Source organism: Protopterus annectens, chromosome 8.part0 (assembly GCF_019279795.1).
Source record: "Protopterus annectens isolate FY-2018-M chromosome 8.part0, PAN1.0, whole genome shotgun sequence".
Lineage (NCBI taxonomy): Eukaryota > Metazoa > Chordata > Ceratodontiformes > Protopteridae > Protopterus > Protopterus annectens.
This window is the reverse complement of record NC_056741.1, coordinates 1,527,323,254-1,527,343,371: the sequence shown is the minus strand read 5'-3', so window position 1 is coordinate 1,527,343,371 and position 20,118 is coordinate 1,527,323,254.

The following is a 20,118-nucleotide window of genomic DNA, read 5'->3' as shown; positions in this document are numbered from 1 at the left end:
AGAATGACTGAACAAACATATCCTAATTGGCAGTCACACACTACACCAGCATATACTGGCCTAATTCACAGTCTACTGGGAATCCTGAAGTGTTACAGGACATATCTCAGTCTGCCCCTACAAACATATACACTTGATAGACCACCAGCAACTGTAGCAGCATGCATAGTCAGATAAAAAAGGATCTATGACACTCACATTTCCTACTCTACCTACTCAGCCCAACAAACGTTTATGCACAGCACTGCTAGACAATCTTGGCAGTCTGTTAACAATGGCTGACATACATAACTCTCAACTGTACAGGTTTCCACAGAATGCACAGGGTGTGGGACCATATTTATGGCCACTGCTGCATACCCTTTCCAGGAGTCTGCTAAGTCACTGGGATGATATCAGGAGTGCAGTCACTAAGTAATGATATACCATACCTCTGAACTTCTTATTGCAAGACATCTGGACAAAGTATGACATACTTGGGGGACAGGGGGGCAAAAAGAGGGGCATATTTCACATGTGTTACAAACTGAAACAGTTGCTGGTGCTACAGGGTTTGTTGTAACATAACATCCCTGAAGGATATGATGTCTGAAACACTAATGGATGTCAGCATTTACTGACTACAATCCTCACATTATCCTACTGATTTCTCAAAAACAGAAATTGTCTGAGGAACAGACCAAACATAACAGGCAAACCTCTGGGCAGTCTGTGGACATCTGGACAGTTGAGAGGTATGTCGGAGATATATCACTGTCAGACATCAAGTCACACAGAAAATGCATGTCCAGACAAACCCTGTTAATCTAGCAATCCTCAATGTGTATAACAGCAGTACTTACTTACAATATGTACCCAATTCTAGAGCTTTGTCCACCATGTTGTTTGGTTGTCTTCACATGTCTTGTCCTGAGAGCAATTTCCACCTACCATCTGTGAAGCTGTAGCCCCCACACCTCCATAATGTCCTCCACACAGGCAAGGAAAAGGGGCAAGGCCCACATGAAGGACTTAATTATAGCACTGTGTTGCTATGGCATTGGCTATTGTAAAGATAACACAGCTGCTCTGGATGCTAGTAGCAAGTGGGAGACGCCAACTGGTGCACAGGCCATCACCTGGTCATGAGCATTACCTACAAAAGGCAAGCTGCTGCCTATGCAACACAGGTCTTAACACATCTACACAAAGACAGACTGTGACTACACAAACCTAACTATTTACAGCATTTTGTGGAAACTCGTCAGCACTATAACAGGTATGTCAATCACATAAGCTTGTAATGGAATGCAGAAGGGGGATGCAATAATGTGAAATAGGAAGTTAAACAGTAGGTTGCAACAAGGCCTGCTGGACTCACATGCTGCTGTCCTGCACCTATGGCCATTCCTGCTTGCCCTGTCTGCAGTGACATGGATCACATCTCTGGCCCCTGCGTCAAACTTGCAAAGGTCAGCTCATGTATGACTACTACTGGAGTGTCTGTTGTGCATTTATGCAAAGCCTTCACCAGCTACCTTGGATGTTGTAAATATTCATATGCCACCTGTGAATGCTACTATGATACATATGTTTGTCTTACAAATGTAAGAGACTTATATAGGGTAAGTGCATAGTACACAACAGGCGCAGACGTGTGTGTCAGACTGTATGTTATATACTGAACCCATACCTGACAACTTCCCAGAGTTTTGCAGACTGGCCACATGTCTGCTTCATATTTGTAGTCAATGCCTGCTTTGCAGCTGTGGAGAGCACACTATCCTTGCCAGGTTACTCATCCCATCATACGTTTAGACTTAAAATGGATGGCTGCAAAGCCACAGGAGGTGGAGTGTTAAATGTTATCATACAAATGTACACCTCCAGGCTGGCCAAACAGTATGATGCATGAGAGACATCCTGAGTGCAGTTAGCAGTTGACAAAACACCTACTCAAATCATAGCTAGCTACGGGCCTCCAACCATGACTATAGACACCCACCACACCTGTTGGGACTTGCTAGAATCTGTCAGGATTCAATCATCTACCCTGCTCCTGGGTGACTTCAACTACCCAACCATAGTGTGCATGACCTATGCTATCTGAACATGAATGCACTGAGATTCCTCAGCTTTGTCAATGGCAATGCAGTGGATTAGCTGGTCAACACTCCTACAACAGGTGGAAATATCCTGTACCTGGTCCTACCCAACATGAGTATCACTGTAACACTCCGACAGTGTCATCCTCCTTGGTAAGATCTGACCATATAGCCATCACTGTTCAGGTCACCGTCTCCCCTGCCCCCCTTGTCAGGGTCAAACAAAATAAACTTTACAGAAATTACTATAAATCACCTCAGAGCTGGGGGAAGTAGCTTTACAGCCAATGACCTATCAGTTGGAACTAGCAGTGGTGTCCAAGCCCACACCACAATACTATGTGAGCACCTACATAGCTGTATGGACTCAGTAATACCTGACAGGACAACATCATCTCCCTCAAGGTAGGGTAAATGTTTGTGGTGGACAGAAGCAATGCACAAATACCATAATAGGTGGAAATAATTGCTGGGCAGGGCCAAGAAGGAAGAGGTACCTTACTGGAAGCAATGTGACCTTGGTCTGCACAAGCAAATAAGGTCACAGGTGAATTACCCTAAGGCTATCTTTGAGTGCAAATTGGACACATCCACCAAGGCCAATCAAACTAGGCCTTCCACACATATGTCGGCAATTTCATAGGCAACACACAAATCTGCTCTGTAGTGGTGGTTGATAACACCACATAAACATATGGCATTGAAATAGGCAACCTGTTCCAGACAGATGAATTGCAAACATCACCCCCCGTCCCCCCATTGGTAAACATGTGCATGCACAGCACCTGCCCCCCCTTCCCCTCATCTTCAGGAAGCAGGTCCGTAATGCCCCCTCAAAGGCAACACACAGAAGTCTCCATAGGCCTGATACCATCCATGGCTGCATCCTACATGAACTCAGGCATGAGCTCTCAGATCCATTATACACTGTAGTCAACCAAAGCCTGAGCAGTGGTGTTATGCCATCTCCACAGACACTGTCATCCCTATACACAAAGTGGAGCAATCCACTGACCTAGCCATTCATATGCACATCAGCCAAACTAGCCTGCTCTGCAAGGGCATGGAAGGCAATATCAAGGACATTATGAACAGGGACATTGACAACCTCAAAATGCCTGAACCCACACAGTATGGTATTATCAAAGGGAGATCAGGCCTGTTAAACCTGGTCGACTTCTCTGAAGTGGTCACTAAACACAAGGATGAGGGGAAGATGGTGAACAATGCCTACCTTCAGATAGCCCAATTCTGTTACAATAATCCCCAGGCAGCCAAGATACATATGCCTACACAGCTAGGCATCAACCTGTACGTTACCAGATGGGTAGCTAACTGGCTCAATGATAGTACCCACTCGATCAAAGTAGTGGAACCAACCCCTAGTAGTAGACTCTTCAAAAGCGGTGTACCCCAAGGATCGATCTGGGGGCCTCTACTGTTTGAGATATATGTATCTGAGGTACAGGACAAAAGCACTGGTCTGTGGCTGACCAGGTTTACAGATGCTTGCAAGCTGGCCACTGTCTTACATTCCCCTACTGATGTGAGCATGCCCCCAAGAGGCCCTCACTCAATTAATTACTGGTGCGAGAAGCATTTCTGGAAACTGAATGCCAGGAGATGCATCATTTTCCCTACTGTTGCAGATGTCATCCACACTAATTATGACAATAATAATGTACTGAGCATGCAATCAAGTGCACCAAGGTTGGTAGCAACCTGATAGTTTCCCACCATGTGGGCATCATTGTACAGAAGGCTGTCTACATGGCCCACTTCACAAAAATGGATATGTCATCCAGGAACTAGGAGGCCACAAAATCCCTGCACTCTACCCTTATCAGACACATTACCAAGTGCAATGGCTCCTTTGGCATGCACCTTGCCAAGCAAATGCAGCAGTTGCAGTGATCACAGAGGTTCCTGACCAGAAAAATCCAGGGTGCAACACTTATCCTATACAGGTAGGCTGAAATCCCTATCCCTGTACTCACTCTCTTACAGACTGATCATAGGTGACCTGTGTCTGGCACACAAGGCCATTTCCAAACCAGCCTTGATGGCATTTCTGCATATCTGTAAGGCAAACTCCACTCATGCATCATTTATGCAAAGCCTTCACCTGGTCTGTGAGATGTATAATACTTGTTGGCAGGATAGTGTAGTGTCCCACACAATACACTGACTGTAAAATATATTCCCTCCCCATGTCTAGCAGAGTACACGTATAGCCCTGTTGAAGAAGAAGCTTGATGACTGCATGGGAAATGGATGAGACACCCCTGGGATCCTGCATGTGTTCCAGCTGGACAGGTGAAACAGGTGCTGGCTTTGAAGGGACATGGTGAAAGTCTGGGCCAGGCTTATGAGGGCATCAGGGCCAATAGCCTGGTATCATCTTATTAGGCTATGCACCTAGTACTTTACATGTTTCCTGTATGCATTGCAGACTGTCCTGCAATGTTGTCTGAAATGAATCCCCGTGAGTCTGAACTGTGTATGCACTGCAGTGATAGTGTATAGTCTTGTTCCTTCATCAGTTATCATCACATATTGTTACACCTTGTTATTGTGTGTGGTCTGTATAGCAATAAGTCAGCTCTTACAGTATATGTATAGCTCACCCCAATATATTTAATCTTGGTTACAATTACCATTCTGCTACTAGGCCCATCACACAGTAGGATTTGTCACTCTTTGTTGTTGGCCTTACAGTAGCAGTGAAAGGGATGGACTGTGGCAGGCAGAACTACCATAAGATCTGCCCTGGGGGGTCTATAGGTGTCACAGCTGTGCCAGACTATACCAGGAGTGTGTGTGTGTGTGTGTGTGTGTGTGTGTGTGTGTGTGTGTGTGTGTGTGTGTGTGTGTGTGTGTGTGTGTGTGTGTGTGTGTGTGTGTGTGTGTGTGTGTGTGTGTGTGTGTGTGTGTGTGTGTATCAGCAAACATAATACTGCAGGGTATTAATTTACATATGTTGTCTTCCCCTTGTTGGTGAACACAGGGCTTGGTATCCCTTCCCTTCATAACCTGATGTCACTGTCTTAGCGGACTCCCATGATGATGGTGGTCATAGTGAGGGACAGGTAGGGTTGTTGGTGCCTGAATCTGTGCCATTGTTTGGTATCCCACTTTCACGCACCATGTCCCTGCACACAGTCAGTATGCCCACACATACCCAGTCCCCAGCAGCCATGGATAATGGACAGGTTAAGGGTGGTGGCATGAAACAGGCTAGTGTGTTAATTATGTGAGTGTGAGTGTAGACACCAGCCATAGCCAGAGAGCAGGCATGGTCACACACAGTTAGTTGTTCAGGGGTGCTTGACAGAGGACTGCTGTCCATCAAGCCCCTGTTGCAAGTGCCACACCAGGTGTCATCAGATGCATGTTATGGCCCATCATGGAGGCACAGGTGCACTGACTGCAACACCAGACAGATGTTCAGGGTCATGCATGCAGTGCTCCCTGCCATGTGCGATGTCCTCCATGCCATTTGTGATCCATACATCATCTTGCCAATATCATGGATAGACAGTGGGGTGAGACAGTGTCACTCCTTGACCGTGCAATGTGTGTGCTTGAGCATGTGGTAGGAGTAGGGCATCAGCCAGGTGGGCATAGGTCAGAAACGTGATCAGCTGTAACTCACGTGGTCGTGCACATTCACAGTCAAGTAGTGGCAGTACCAACAGCACTACCAAAGGGAGGGTGCTGTTCACACCATACTGAAGCAGGCCATAGGCACATTGTCCTGGCCATTCCCATCAGGGACATGGATCCAGCAGAAAGCAGTCACCACTGGGCAGTAGTACTGCATCTGTCCTTGGGCCTGGCAATGACAGTGATACTCCTGGCAGAACCATTTTCCACTTCCCTGCCGGGAGACGGTGAACCGTACATCCTGCCATGTACAGTCCATGGCTGTCCAACATAGCCCTCTGTTGGGAATCCACATGGCTTGATGGTGTGCAGACTAACACTCACACAGCCTTATCACAGGCTGGTCACCACCAGACATGCACAGCTCCTATGCATGGACCAGTTGAACACCACCCTTCCAGACACACACACACATATGATGTCAGCCATATGGCCCAGCTTAGCCTTCTGGCGATCCAACACCACACCCTGTACATGTGATGATACTTGTGCCACAACCTTGTTATCCATACAGTTGATGCACGGACATGCTCATATGGGTCTGATGAACAAGGTGACTATAGTACAGTGTAGCAATATCATAATGTGTAAGGTGCTGTCTGCTGGCAGTAGTTATGAGTACACATTGAGATGTATGTACCTTGTTATCCATGATGCACTATTACTGTTAGTACTGCTGACTGACTGTAGTGTCGCATACAGTATTCTTGTTGTGTTCCATGTGTCTGTTTGTCTGCAGGCTGTGGACCTGCTGACAGCAGCAATGATGAGTAAGGCAAAGTGTAAACACAGTGACATTTTCATAGCCAAGGTATAGCTGTATATGTACATGTTTACCAGTTGTGTTTACATGCAACAGTGTGTGAGGGGCAATTGTTGCAGACAGTGTGACCTTGCATACATACCCTTGACACAGCCACCTAACTTTCATACATGTCACCTGGGTGTTCTGTAGGACTGCAGACTCACACATACAGAGGAGGTTACTTGAGTACTGGCACTAGGTCACTCACATGCTTAGCCATTACTTTAACTGCAACAGATTCAGCTATCAGTACCTGTTACCCCTGCCATTTATGTAACATCCACTCGACCATCATGCAGTTGATGAGGGTATGCCTGGTACTGTGTATGACAGGTTTAGGATCTGTATTCCTGATACAGGTCAAACTGTGTTAGTCTAACCTGACAATCACCAGCATGTGTCTGCTATCTCATATGCATGTCTGGTATCTCGTGCTGGCAGTGCACACAGAGTCGTAGTCTTGTACATAGGGTAGCTGATGAAGAGCTGAGCACAGCCCCTACATGCACAATCTTACGAACTATAGTGCTAGATACATAACACAGATATGCATGCATTTTTTTATATAGGAAAAACCCGTAGGTTGTTTAAAAATAGGATTAGTGGACATTTATTGACATTAAAATTGCTAAAATGTCTTATGCATTGAGTAGGCACATTAAGGAATGTAGAGATTATGTTTTTAAATGTTTGGTTATACAGCAATTGGTCAAAGATGTACAAGGGAAATGTTTAGATGTACATCTGGAATTGAGCAAACTGAAATGGCAGTTACAGCTAAATGCAACTTAATTACCAGGTATTAATGAAACAGTAAGCATTTCTAATGTTTTAAAGTTAAAAAAAAATTAGGATAGAAATATAGGTTTAAGAATCTGTTTATTGTATGGTTGATGTAATTATTGTAACTGCTTTAATAGATTGCATGTTTTAGTCAATTGTTAATTAATTGGTTAATTGGGAGCATTATTTAAAGGCTGGGTTAATTGTTGAATTTGTTCTGAGGAAGTCCCTGCATTGAGGGAAGAAAGCACTTAACCTTGTTTTACAATAAAGTCGAGTCTCTACTACTGCTGTGCTGGTTTTGGTTCTAACATCTGTACAGATGACTAGTGTGGGCTGTATAGTGTTACAGGGTGCATGTGAGGCAGATGCCATTAACATGCTCTTTAAAGTAATGTCATGGGTAGGGGGTCAACAGGCCTTAAAATGGTATAACCTACACACACACAACAACCACAGGGGATATGCTTCAAACACACTACTAGAGTTGTCAGTATTGAGATTAGAACCCATACCTATCTAATTGTTTCCACTATAGTATTACACTGTTCTTGCATCTGCCACAAAGCTTACAGGGTTGACAAGTGAATACAGGTACATCTAAGGAGAATAGCAGGCCTTGTAAAGTAGGGCAATGGTACATGTCTCAAAATGGTATAACCCACAGACCCAGAGGATATGATTCTCACCCATACAGAGAGATGATGTGATTCTCTCTCTCTCTCTCACACACACTCACACACACACACACACACACACACACACACACACACACACACACACACACACACACACACACAGTATCACAGTTGCCAGTATTGAGTTTAGAACCCCTACCTATCTAGTTATGTATACTACAGTGTTACGCAATTATCACATGTGCCACAGAGCTTATAGGGTTTAACAGTGTCACAAGGTATGTGTAAGGTGATTTACATCATGAGCCTTTGTAAAGTATGGCAATGGAAACTGTACTGGGTGAGAAGGGCATCAAAATATATTACCCTACAAACATACATACTTAGAAAGCACCTTCACACACATACACACATTTGCCAAAACTGAGTATAGAACCCTTGCCTATCTAGTTATCTGTACTATACTGTTACTTAGTTATTACACACGCCACATAGCTTATAGGGCTGAATGCTGTCCAAAGGTACAGCTAAGGGCAATGAGATCAGCAAGACTGCTAAAGTAGGGCATGGGAAAGGGTTGAGGCTGGGAAAGTCATCAAAATGCTTCATCCTGCAAACATACATACTTACAAACTCTTGTACATACACTTATACCCCCCCACACACACACACACACACACACACACACACACACACACACACACACACACACACACACACACACACACACACACACACACACACACACACACACACACAGACACACACACTCTCACACATACACACACACACACACACACACACACACACACACACATTTGCCAGACCTGAGAATAGACCCCTGCCTATCTAGTTATTTGGACTATACTGTTATGTAGTTATTGCACGCACCACTGAGCTTATATGGTTGACAGCTGTCCAAAGGTACTTCTGAGGGGAATGACATAAGCAGGACTGCTAAAGTAGGGCACTAGGAAGTACAATGGTTCTGAACGGCCTAAAACCATTTCACCTATGAAGAAACATACACACACTTACATTTGCCAGGACTGGGATAAGAACCCCTACCTATCTAGTTATTTGCACTAGAGTGTAATACAGTTATCATGTGCTCTACAAAGCTTATAGGGCTGACAAGTGCCCAAAGGTGCTTCTAAGGCAAATGACATCAGCAGGACTGCTAAAGTAGGTCACTGGGTTGTGCACTGGGTGGGAAAGTCTTCAAAATACTTCTGCCTACAAACATACATACTTACACGCACACATTTACCAGATCTGGGAATAGAACCCCTGCCTATCAATTTATTTATACTATACCGTTACATAGTTATTTCATGCGCCACTGAGCTTATAAGGTTGGGACTGTGCAAAGGTACTTCTAAGAGAAATGGCATAAGCAGAACTACTAAAGTAGGGCACTGGGAAGTGTTGTAAGGGGGAAAGTCCTCAAAATACTTCATCCTATAAACATGCACACATACACACACTTATACACACCCATGTTTGTCAGAACTGGGAATGGAACCCCTGCCTATCTAGTTATTTGTACTATACTGTTACATAATTATTGCATGAGCCATGTAGCTTATAGGGCTGGGGTTGTGCAATGGTAGTTTTAAGGGGAATGACATCAGCAGGGCTGCTAAAGTAGAGGATTGGGATGTGTACTTTGAGCAAATGGCATAAAACTGTTTCACCTACAAACAAACACACACACAGGCACACACACACACATACACACACACACACACACACACACACACACACACACACACACACACACACACACACACACACACACACACACACAGTTATATTTGCCAGGACTGAGATTATAACCCTAGCTATCTAGTTATTTGTGATATAGTGTTATGCAGTTAGTGCATGGGCTACAGAGCTTATAGGACTGACAGGTGTCCAATGGTACTTCTAATGTGAATGACAGAAGCAGATCTTGTGAAGTGGGGCAATGGGAAGTGTACTGACTGGGAGCAGCCTCATAATACTTAAACCTACAGGTGCACACACACACACACACACACACACACACACACACACACACACACACACACACACACACACACACACACACACAGGCAGGTAATGTGTTATTATAACCCCTACCTCACTACTATTACACAATGGAGCTTGCCTTCAAGCTGGCATGTGTGACTGGTTATGACTGGTATGCCACTGTCCACAGCAGGACATCACTCTTTGCTATTAAGGGTATCCATGTGTATTACTCTATGTGTGTCCCTCTATGTCTCTCTCTCTCTCTTTCATTGTCTGTCTCTCTCTCACTTCCCCATATCTATGTGTGTGCATGCTTCACATATTGTTATCTGTTGCCTATATATATGTCTGTGTATCACATGCACTAGATGCAGATATATTCACATATGGGCCACCTACAGCTAGCTGAGGGTAATCCTATCTGATGGGTGTGTGTAGATACAGTTAAGGTGTACATAGCTGTATGCAAAGACATATATGCACAATATAGTTATATTGTCTGATGTGGGTTTCAACATGGCCTGTGATTCTGTAAGTATAGGAGCATGCCGAATATGACCTTCTATAGTGATAATGGGACTCCATTCCAGAAATAGTTTTTCTCAGGTCTGGGGTTTTGTGTCCTGCAGCCATACCTCTCAAAATTAAACTGGACTTTCCTAGAGGTACTGAAATGGTTTTAGCAGGCATTTTCTGACATATCTAAAGTCTGACACAGCAATGTATTGTGTCATTACCTAGTGACAGACATCCTCAGATCATCACAGTGCTTTACCAGAGATGTATGATTCACAGACCAATATTATGAGCCTGACTATATACATTCTTGCCCAAAAAGGCCAGTTGAGTGGTATGGCTACAGCTGATTGACTGAAGAAGCTGTGTAAGCAGTCCAGCAACTTGGTGATATACTGGCTAGGGATCTCCTGCTTGTGTGGTATACTTCTTACCTGAAAAGTCATATCCTGTTGTGGCCATACCTGTCAACTGTACATTATTTGGCAGATTGCTCAAGTGTTTGTCTAAAAGTTTTGTCCAGTCTACATAAATTTGTGTTTTTATGGCGAGTTAGTTGCATATAATTGAAGACTGAGGTTACAAAATAATGACAGACATTAGTGTTTCAGACTTTATAACCTTCAGACAATTCTTGCTAATGCAAAACCCCTTATTCTACCATCTTTCTCAGTATGTAAGGGCAATGATTACAACATGTGCCTATCATTGTGCCTTTGTTCCACTTTTATATATGATCTTGTCCAGATGTCTTGCTGTCAGAGGTTGGGAGTTATGGGTGTGGATACAGAGTGCATTCTACTGTGCAGAAATGTCCATTATATGTGTAGTATATTCCACATAACACTGTGACTTCCAGGTATGTCAGTGGCAGAGTAGTACACAGTAATGTGGTGAACCACTGACAGACAGTTGCGTATAGGTTGATAGACTGCTTTGATGTTAGCAGGGTATTGGTCCTGAAGCCCTTATAATCCACACAGACGAGAGTGTAGCCCATGTTACAACATATCAGCACACAGACCCCTGTCAAGCAGGGATACAGGTGGTATCACAGGACTGCATTTTGTGTTTGTTGTGCACTTATACAGGAAGCACATAACTAGGGCTATTGAGGCACTTGGCTTGCTTTTGACAGGAGTGTATTTCACAGATGGGAGAGTTTGTGGTAAATGTATCTGCCACACCAAGCAGTACTGATATCACAGCCCAGGTTGATGCTGCACCTACAGGTTGATGGAGTGGGCCTTGAGTTCCAGATGTGCAACAGTCCCATCAAGGCAGTGTCTGGATTGCTTTGTATGCCAGAGAGGCATCAGCTCAGCAGAGTCTGTATGGAACGGGATAGAGAGACAGTGCTGTTAGCCTATCTTTGTAGGGTGGGTGTTTGGGGTTTGTGGCAAGGCCTTAGTGTTTGCAAGATCTTGGTGTGTGGAGTCTACATGGTCTGTTTTGTGAAGGTTTGTGTAGTTCTCATGTGATTTTGCCTCTGAGGTGTCCATTGTTTGGTTTTTGTTTTGTTGCGGACTTCCACTTTCATGGGTGTGTGTTGTGTATTTGCAGGTGATGTTTGCTGATTCCTTATGCTGCATGGCACCTATGTTACTGCACAATATTCTCTGGTGTGCACATTCTACATTTGCCTGGCCAGTGGTTCCCCTTCCCCTTATATGTGTCTCTTTGTCCTTCTGTAGTCCAGTCACAGGCTTTGGTCACACTGGCGGCTATGTATTTGTAATTCTGATGTGGGTGGGGTACATGCTGTTACATCACACACACAGTTGTGGACTTCACACCTCTGAGTGTACATATTTAACAGGTTGTCCATCGTTGCACCAGTCCATTTGCTGTAGTTCTTAGACGGTTTGTGTTGCTATATGTTATTATGAAGCTAAATGTGGCTCTAGCTGTCATACCATCACAGAATGACATCTGGACAAGCCCAAATATGACAGTCAGACAAAGGCCGACACATGGGGACAGGGTGTTAATAATGTTCTGTCAACCATAGGCAGTTGGGAGACCTTAATTGCTTGTTTGCTCTTATGGGTTTGATGTCTGCTTCCCCACTGTCTGCCATTGCTGTTTTGACATGACCCTTTCTTGTTTTGCAAATAGTTGGAAAGCAAATGCAATGTTAGGATAAGCAGAACAGATATACATGGCAAACTGTGTCATTCCAGGGGTATGACTGTTGGCCAGTGACATGTTGTCAGTGCTGACACAGAAAGGTGGCAGCATTTTATACACTGGCAGTACACTGACCTTCGGGTACCTGCTGTCCTACTAGGCACCAGACCTCTCAACTTCTGAGAGCCAGACATCTGGACAAAGTCATAAGTAATTGGGGGACAGAGGCCTAAATATAGGGACCAGTTTTAAGTATTGGCCTTATAAACCTAGAAAGTTGATTCAGTAACAAGTTTTGCATTAGCATACATGTTTCTATATGGTATGAAGTCTGACACTACAATCTGTCATTATTTTCTGACCTTAGTCTTATGTGATTTGCCAATGAATTGCCAGACAATGACTGTTTCATTTTATACAGACTACAATTATGATGCAAACCTCTGGACATTCTGCAATAGGTCTGTACAGTTGAGAGGTAAGTAGGCAGTGTGTAGGTTACTCCAAGCTGTGTACTGTCCATATGTGTAGCCCCCTGTCCATGGCCTCTACACCTTTCCTGCATTAACAGATATTGACATCTGGACAGTGTGTACAACTCCTACCGTAGGTGTAGCTGACATGCAAAATAGTTGGCACTGCTGTTCCTGGAACATGGCCCTTTCAAAGACAGCACAGTACCTAGGCCACTACAACACAACAGCCAGGAGTAAGTGCTGGCCACATCCTGACAGTATTAACTACACATATACATAGCTCATTGACCACTGCACGTTGTGGACATGCAACAAGTTATCATGTTGATTGGGACAGCCCTGGCAATGTGTGCCCTGCTGCTATATCCCTGCAAACATACATGTTATTGCATTTCTATGGAAATATGGGTGTGAGGGGGCACACCTGTCAACTGCACACATTTGCACAAACTGTGCTGATATTTGCTTTACATTCTGGTTCCATTTAGCGTAGTATTGTGCCCTGCCCTGGATAATAGAGGCATATCACTAAAGACCACAGGTCAGTTTGCAGTGGCGGCTGGTGACTTCAAATCAAAGCAGGAGACAGCTGAATGGGTGCGGTCAATTGGGAATGGGTGTGGCCAACTAGAAAGGGGAGGAGCTATGCTCAAAACCACAACAACTATAATTTTAATTAAATATGCTGCCCTGGATGCCAAACCATCATTCTGAGAGTCCATTAGGGGAAGAGCAACATTTGAGCCAAAATTGGAGACAGTTGAGAGGTTTGGATATGTCTAATTCTATAAAGCAATTTATTTGCACGTACCTCTCAACCTGTTAATGCAGGAAATCTGGACAAGGCCAAATATATTGGGGGAACATACAAACACTACTAAAAATTGCTCTTGTATAAACTTAAGACAGTTGATAGAATAACAGGTCTTGCTTTAGCATGCATTTTTCTCAAGGTTGTGACGTCAAACTCAATGTCTGTCATTTAGTGACTTCATTCCTAAATGATTTGCCAGAAAACCACACATTTTATGAGGAACAAACCAAAAATAAGAAGCAAATATCTATTCATGGACTCTGCTGAAAGTATAATTCAACTGGGGTTGTCTGGGTTTGCTGCCCCTTCCTCTCAAAATCATGGTCTCGATTGGAGCCTCCCCTCCCCTTCATTCCAATGTCATTCCCATGGTTATTTTGCCATTTACCATATAAACACTAATGTGTGCATACTGCTTTACTTCTGCGATGATTTGGATTTCATTTGAAAGTTTATTTTGCATTTTTACAGCACAAACCCCAATAGATATCTACTAAACAAAGCAATGCAGTCTCACAATGAAAACAGACTTAGCATTAAAATTTCCCTGCTCTTGAAAATTACAAGCATTGAAACAGCATTGAAACACACATTCAAAGAAAATACATTTTGTCAGTGGCAGATAAAGATTAACTTTGGGTTGTTTTCAAATCATAGGCCCCTTTTGAGCTGTTTTCAAATCATAGGCCCCATTGAACATGAAACATACACATGTTCTTTGATACACCTTCCCGAATGTATTAAACTGTATTCCTTGTAAAATACAGTACAGTTGTTAGAGGGCATTTTAAATTTATTGTTTTGAACATTTTTCCAGTAAACAATGAAACAAAATGCATGCACCAATGGCAAAACTACCCAATTCAGAACATTTCCATCATAAAAGTCTACTCAACCTTCTGCAGTCCACCAGTATCAGTAAATATGCATAATCTCTGAAGTAGTAAAAGTCATCTAAATAATTCCACATTAAAGAAATCTGTAACAACAAAGAGGTTGCTGCTAGCAAACAACTTTATATGTCATTGTTTATTCATCTACAAATAAAGTGCCTGTTGCCCTTGAGGAATAAATTGCATATGTTGCATGCATTAAAAAAAATGATAAGCTAGTAATATCGCAATAGGGAATGTATGGCAAACTGATAACAGGTGCATAGTTACTACTCTAGGTATCTTCGCCAAAAAGGAATGCAGCATCCACCTCCTTTATAACACAGTACAGTATCAGCAATGCATCTATCTACTGTGGGAGTAGAACCCACAGCCTTCTGCATCAAAAGCAAGTACACTACCTGTTGTGCTATTACCAATACAAGCAAATTCAGAATAGGCAGCGCTAAAGTTTTGTTCCCCTGCAGCTCTCAGCTTCTTGTAAAATCTACTCGACACGCAGTTGTATCTCTGAACTTTGCAGCACTAGTAATCTAGAAAAGCCATAATTTATTGGGTGGGGGACAAAAGCCCAAAAACCAGGGACACATTTTAAACATTGCTTGTATAATGTTGGAAAGTTGCTAGAATAAAATGCTGTGTTACCACCATACATTTCACTGCCACGTCTTTAACCCAGGGGAACATGTGCAAAACAGTCAGAGAAGCATACCACTATGCCAAATCAGCTGTTTTGTGAAAGAGAGGAAGGCAAACCTAAATGGCTACCATTTAGTGAATTCAGTTCTCACCATAGCTGTCAACCACTTAGCACAAAACACCTGAACAAAGCCAATAATGGGGGAATATAGCCCCCAAACATATTCAGTGAATTCAGTTCTCACCATAGCTCTCAACCTCTTAGCAAAAAACATGTGGACAAAGCCAGTAATGGGGGGAATACAGCCCCCAAACATTCAGTGAATTTAGTTCTCACCATAGATAGCTCTCAACCTTAGCACAAAATACCTGGACTAAGCCAATAATGAGGGAATACAGTCCCAAAAATAGGGACAAATTTCAAATATCCAGGTTATAAACTTAGACAACTGCTAGAATAAACAGTTTTGTGTTACCATGTACTTTCTGAAGAATATTAAGTCTGACATTCAAATGCCTGTTATGTTTAAACATTTAACCAGGAAACTAGTCTGACTTGGAACAAAAGCCAATTTTCAGCAGAGCAGGGAGAAACTCCAGACACATCTTTGTAAGATGGGAGGACATGCAGACTCCCCACAGAAGGCACCGCAGCCAAGAATCAAACCAGAACCTATAGCTGTCAGGCAGCAATGCTACCAGTGCACCACTGCACTATAGACTTTGCAAGGAAAAATGTAGATACAGAAACCACAGATTTTATGAGGAACAGAACAAATATGAGGCAAAAATCTGCAATTTTTTTTTTACAAATGGTGGTGGATAGGGAATTCAGGTCCTTCCCACCTGCATCCAAGGTGCAGGGCTCAAGCCTGAGTATCTCTCTAGCCACCAGTATATAGCAACTGAGGCATTTCACACACACACACACACACACACACACACACACACACACACACACACACACACACACACACACACACACACACACACACACACACACACACACACACACACACACACACACACACACACACACACACACACACACACACACTGACTGACTGGTTCCACACCTACTTGCTGTAATAAATGTGTTCAGCTGTTTCACAAAGCAGCAGTACAATCCAAGTCACAAAGCCTTTACACACATGTATCCAGCCAGTGACTGTTTCCACACCTAAAGCAGCAGTACAAGTCATGAATGAAGCCCATGCAGCAGAGAAATCCCTGTGAGAGCTCACCCCTCAGTCCTCATTGGTTCTGCCTGCAGCTTTAGCAGTCCAGAGCTCCTCTGTTCTGTACAGTCATCACCACACAGATTCCTGGGTATCTCTTCTTCTGTATCCGGACTGCTGACAAAGGCATCTGCTTTCCCCAATGTGTCCGTGGAGGAGTCGGGACTCGTGATTTATTTATTTATTTTTTTTCTTGTTTCACGTTTTTTTCTTTTGTTTTTTCTAGGTGGGGGGGATGCAGTCCTGCAGTCCTATAGCACGAGCCACCCCTGTCAGTTTGTAATGGCATTCATTTGAGTTTCAGACTTCTTACCCTTTAGAGTCTTAATGCAACTGCAAGACCTGCTGTGCTATCACTGTGTAAGTCTGTAGGGGGTATTTCATCATTGTCACCATTTGTGGGCCTTTGCCAGACATTTCTTTATGGTTTTATAGAGCTGACATGCTGGGTGAGGCTGATGGGTGAGTATGGGACCCCCAACATTGACATCCATGCCTGTGACCTATGACCCCCTAGTTAGTTGGCCCCTCACATATACTGCAGTGGGATTTATCACCTTGGGTACTACTGCATAGTGTGTGGAAGCCAGTATTGGGCAAACATTCCCTGGTGTCTTACATAGCTGTCAGTTGTCTGCTGTCCCTTGCATGCATGCAGCAATACCATAGATATGCTACCAGAACATACTAATCCATTTATTTATTGTTAAGAAGACTTACTTACCTTGTGCCTGCAGCAATTGTGAGGATGGTGCTGAGGGCTGCCAATGTTGGATGCATGCAGTACACTGCCTATACATGCTAAGGTACAGGTAGTGTGATGTGTGTGCCACCATTTTACTGGGTATGTGAGTCAGAAAGTGGTATCACTCCCTGGGTCCCTACAGTGTCAGTGTGTGTGTGTGTGATGCATTGCCTCTTTGCCAAGACCAGGGCATACTGGGCACACCTCCATCTGCCTACAGGAACTGTCTCAGGGGTTTCCTTCTCTGAGTCCCTCTGTGCCTGTGGGGACCTTGGCAATGGTGGAGGGCTGTGTGGCCCTTCCCTATGCTGTTCCAGCTGCAGCTGTTTCTGCAGGATCATATTGTGTAGCATGGCACATACTATGAACATGTGTACACATGTGGCTGGAGAGTAGTGCAGGGCTCCACCAGATATGTCAAGGCATCGGAACCATGACTTGGGCATCCAAAACACATGCTCTGTAATGATCCTGGTTTGTGCATGTACCTCATCATGGTGTTCTTGAGTGGGTGTGTGTGCATTTCTGATGGGTGTCATCATCCACGGCTCCAGTGTATAGCCAGCATCCCCCACCAAATGGCCATATGGGATGCCCCCCCCCTAGCAAATCCCTGGTACAGCTGTAAGGAATGCCAGATGTGAGAGTTGTGATAGCTTCCAGAGATGTCAGCACACACATTAATGATAATGCCCTGGGCATTGCACATGATCTGGCAGTTGATGTAGTGAAAGCCCATGCAGTTTACATAGTCCCTACCCTATTCACTGCATGGGGCTTTAATGTGGATGTGCGTGCAGTCTATGGCACCCAGTACCTCCGGGTAGTCTGCTACATGGTGGAAGAGGTGCATATTGCTGGTCCTCTCCTCACAGCTATTGGGGAAATAAATGTGCTCACTGGCATGTGGTAGCATGGCATCCAGGAACTGGTGGAGTACCCTAGATGCAGATGCCTGTGAGACCCCCATGATATCCCCAGTAGGTCTTTGAAAAGTACCTGTAGCTAGTATTCTTAAGGCACACATACCTTGGTGCCCACTGGGATGGGTTCTCCTCTGTTGGGTCAGGGTCTGAGGTGAGGCCAGCACAGCTCGATGAGTTCCTGAAGTATGTCCCTGTGCACCCTGTAGTACTCTACTATCTACAGATCATGTAGCCCCTGGTAGGTTACCCTGGGTCTGAACGCTCTTCTCCTCCTCCTCCTCAGTCTGGGGCGGTTGTCAGCATTATCCTCCTCACCACCCTCAGCCTCTAGCACATACTGATGTATCAAAGTGACAGCAGCCCGTAACATTTTGTAGGTTAAAATTCCCCTTAGTGTGTACACCAATGATAAAGAGTTTGTGGTAAAAATTAGACTGAAAGTTGTTTGCACAGTTTATACTGTTGTGCTGCAGATGCTGCCTGTATGATTAGCTGAGTAGGATAAATTCTACCTGCCAGCTATATTATTTGTACTTGATTACTTTTAATTCTGCTATTTCACAGTTTTTTTTCCTTTCCCATTTCCACCCCTTTTTAAGCTCCACAGCATGCCATGCAAACCCACTGCCCAAATGTAAACAGTTCTGCTATTTCCAGGTTTTGTTTTGCTTTGTTTAAGAGCTGGTGCTCACCACACAAACCAGTTTAGCTAAAGTAAACATTTTTAAGCAGAAATGGCACTCACCTGAATGGGAACACACTTCTCATTTCATGTAATAAGTAAATACAGCCTCAGACACACCCCCTTGCTTAGCTGTGCTTAGCTAAGCTCAAATGGAAGCCATGGAGCTTCAATGTGCTTACACCAAGCATTACACATCCCCTTTTCATGTCAGCTGCTTCTCCTGCTTATACCACTGTCTTATAGCTCCTACATGGTTAGGTGCAGTCAGACAATGGTCTTCCATTTTGTGAATCAGTAAATTTTGCTCATTTGCATACCCCACTGCCTTATTTACTGAATTGCTCGGTGGCCATATTCTGTGCAGGAGCTGCTGCACTATTCTGGCACAGAGAAATACCTTTATTGAATCCCAGGGACTGTGTATGTTTGTGTGTGTGTGTGTGTGTGTGTGTGTGTGTGTGTGTGTGTGTGTGTGTGTGTGTGTGTGTGTGTGTGTGTGTGTGTGTGTCTGTATTGGGGGTTAATTCCAGTTTGACAGAGATGAAAATAGGAATAAAAAATGTTAGGTGTGTGTTATATTTGTCAAGGTCTAAATAAACAAATAAATCAGATTAAGTTTGTCTTAAAGAGCCCATTTATGTCATAGGGAAGATTCTTTGCTATCTAAACAGAAAAATGAAATAATTAGAAATATGCTGTCAGATCATAAGGCTTTACCAGTAAACTCAGCAAATAAAAAATGTGAGGAAGATGACCCCGAGATAGTTAAGCTCAGCAAAGACGTATGATATAAATATATGATGTGTCTGTTTATTTAACCAGTGTCTGGCAAGATTATAAAAAATTTCATATTGTTTATAATAACTGGATAGCATAACATCATTGACTCAAAATGTATTTAATTATAAACTATAAGTAGAGGGTACATAAAGGGAAAAGGAAGGAGTTAGATGACTATGCAAGCTAGTGAATGAATATAAGTAAGCCATGACAGAAAAGAAGGTTGTGAGTTTTATTACTTAGGAATTAAGGAAATTCTGTGAGCAGAAGTCATGTCTATATTT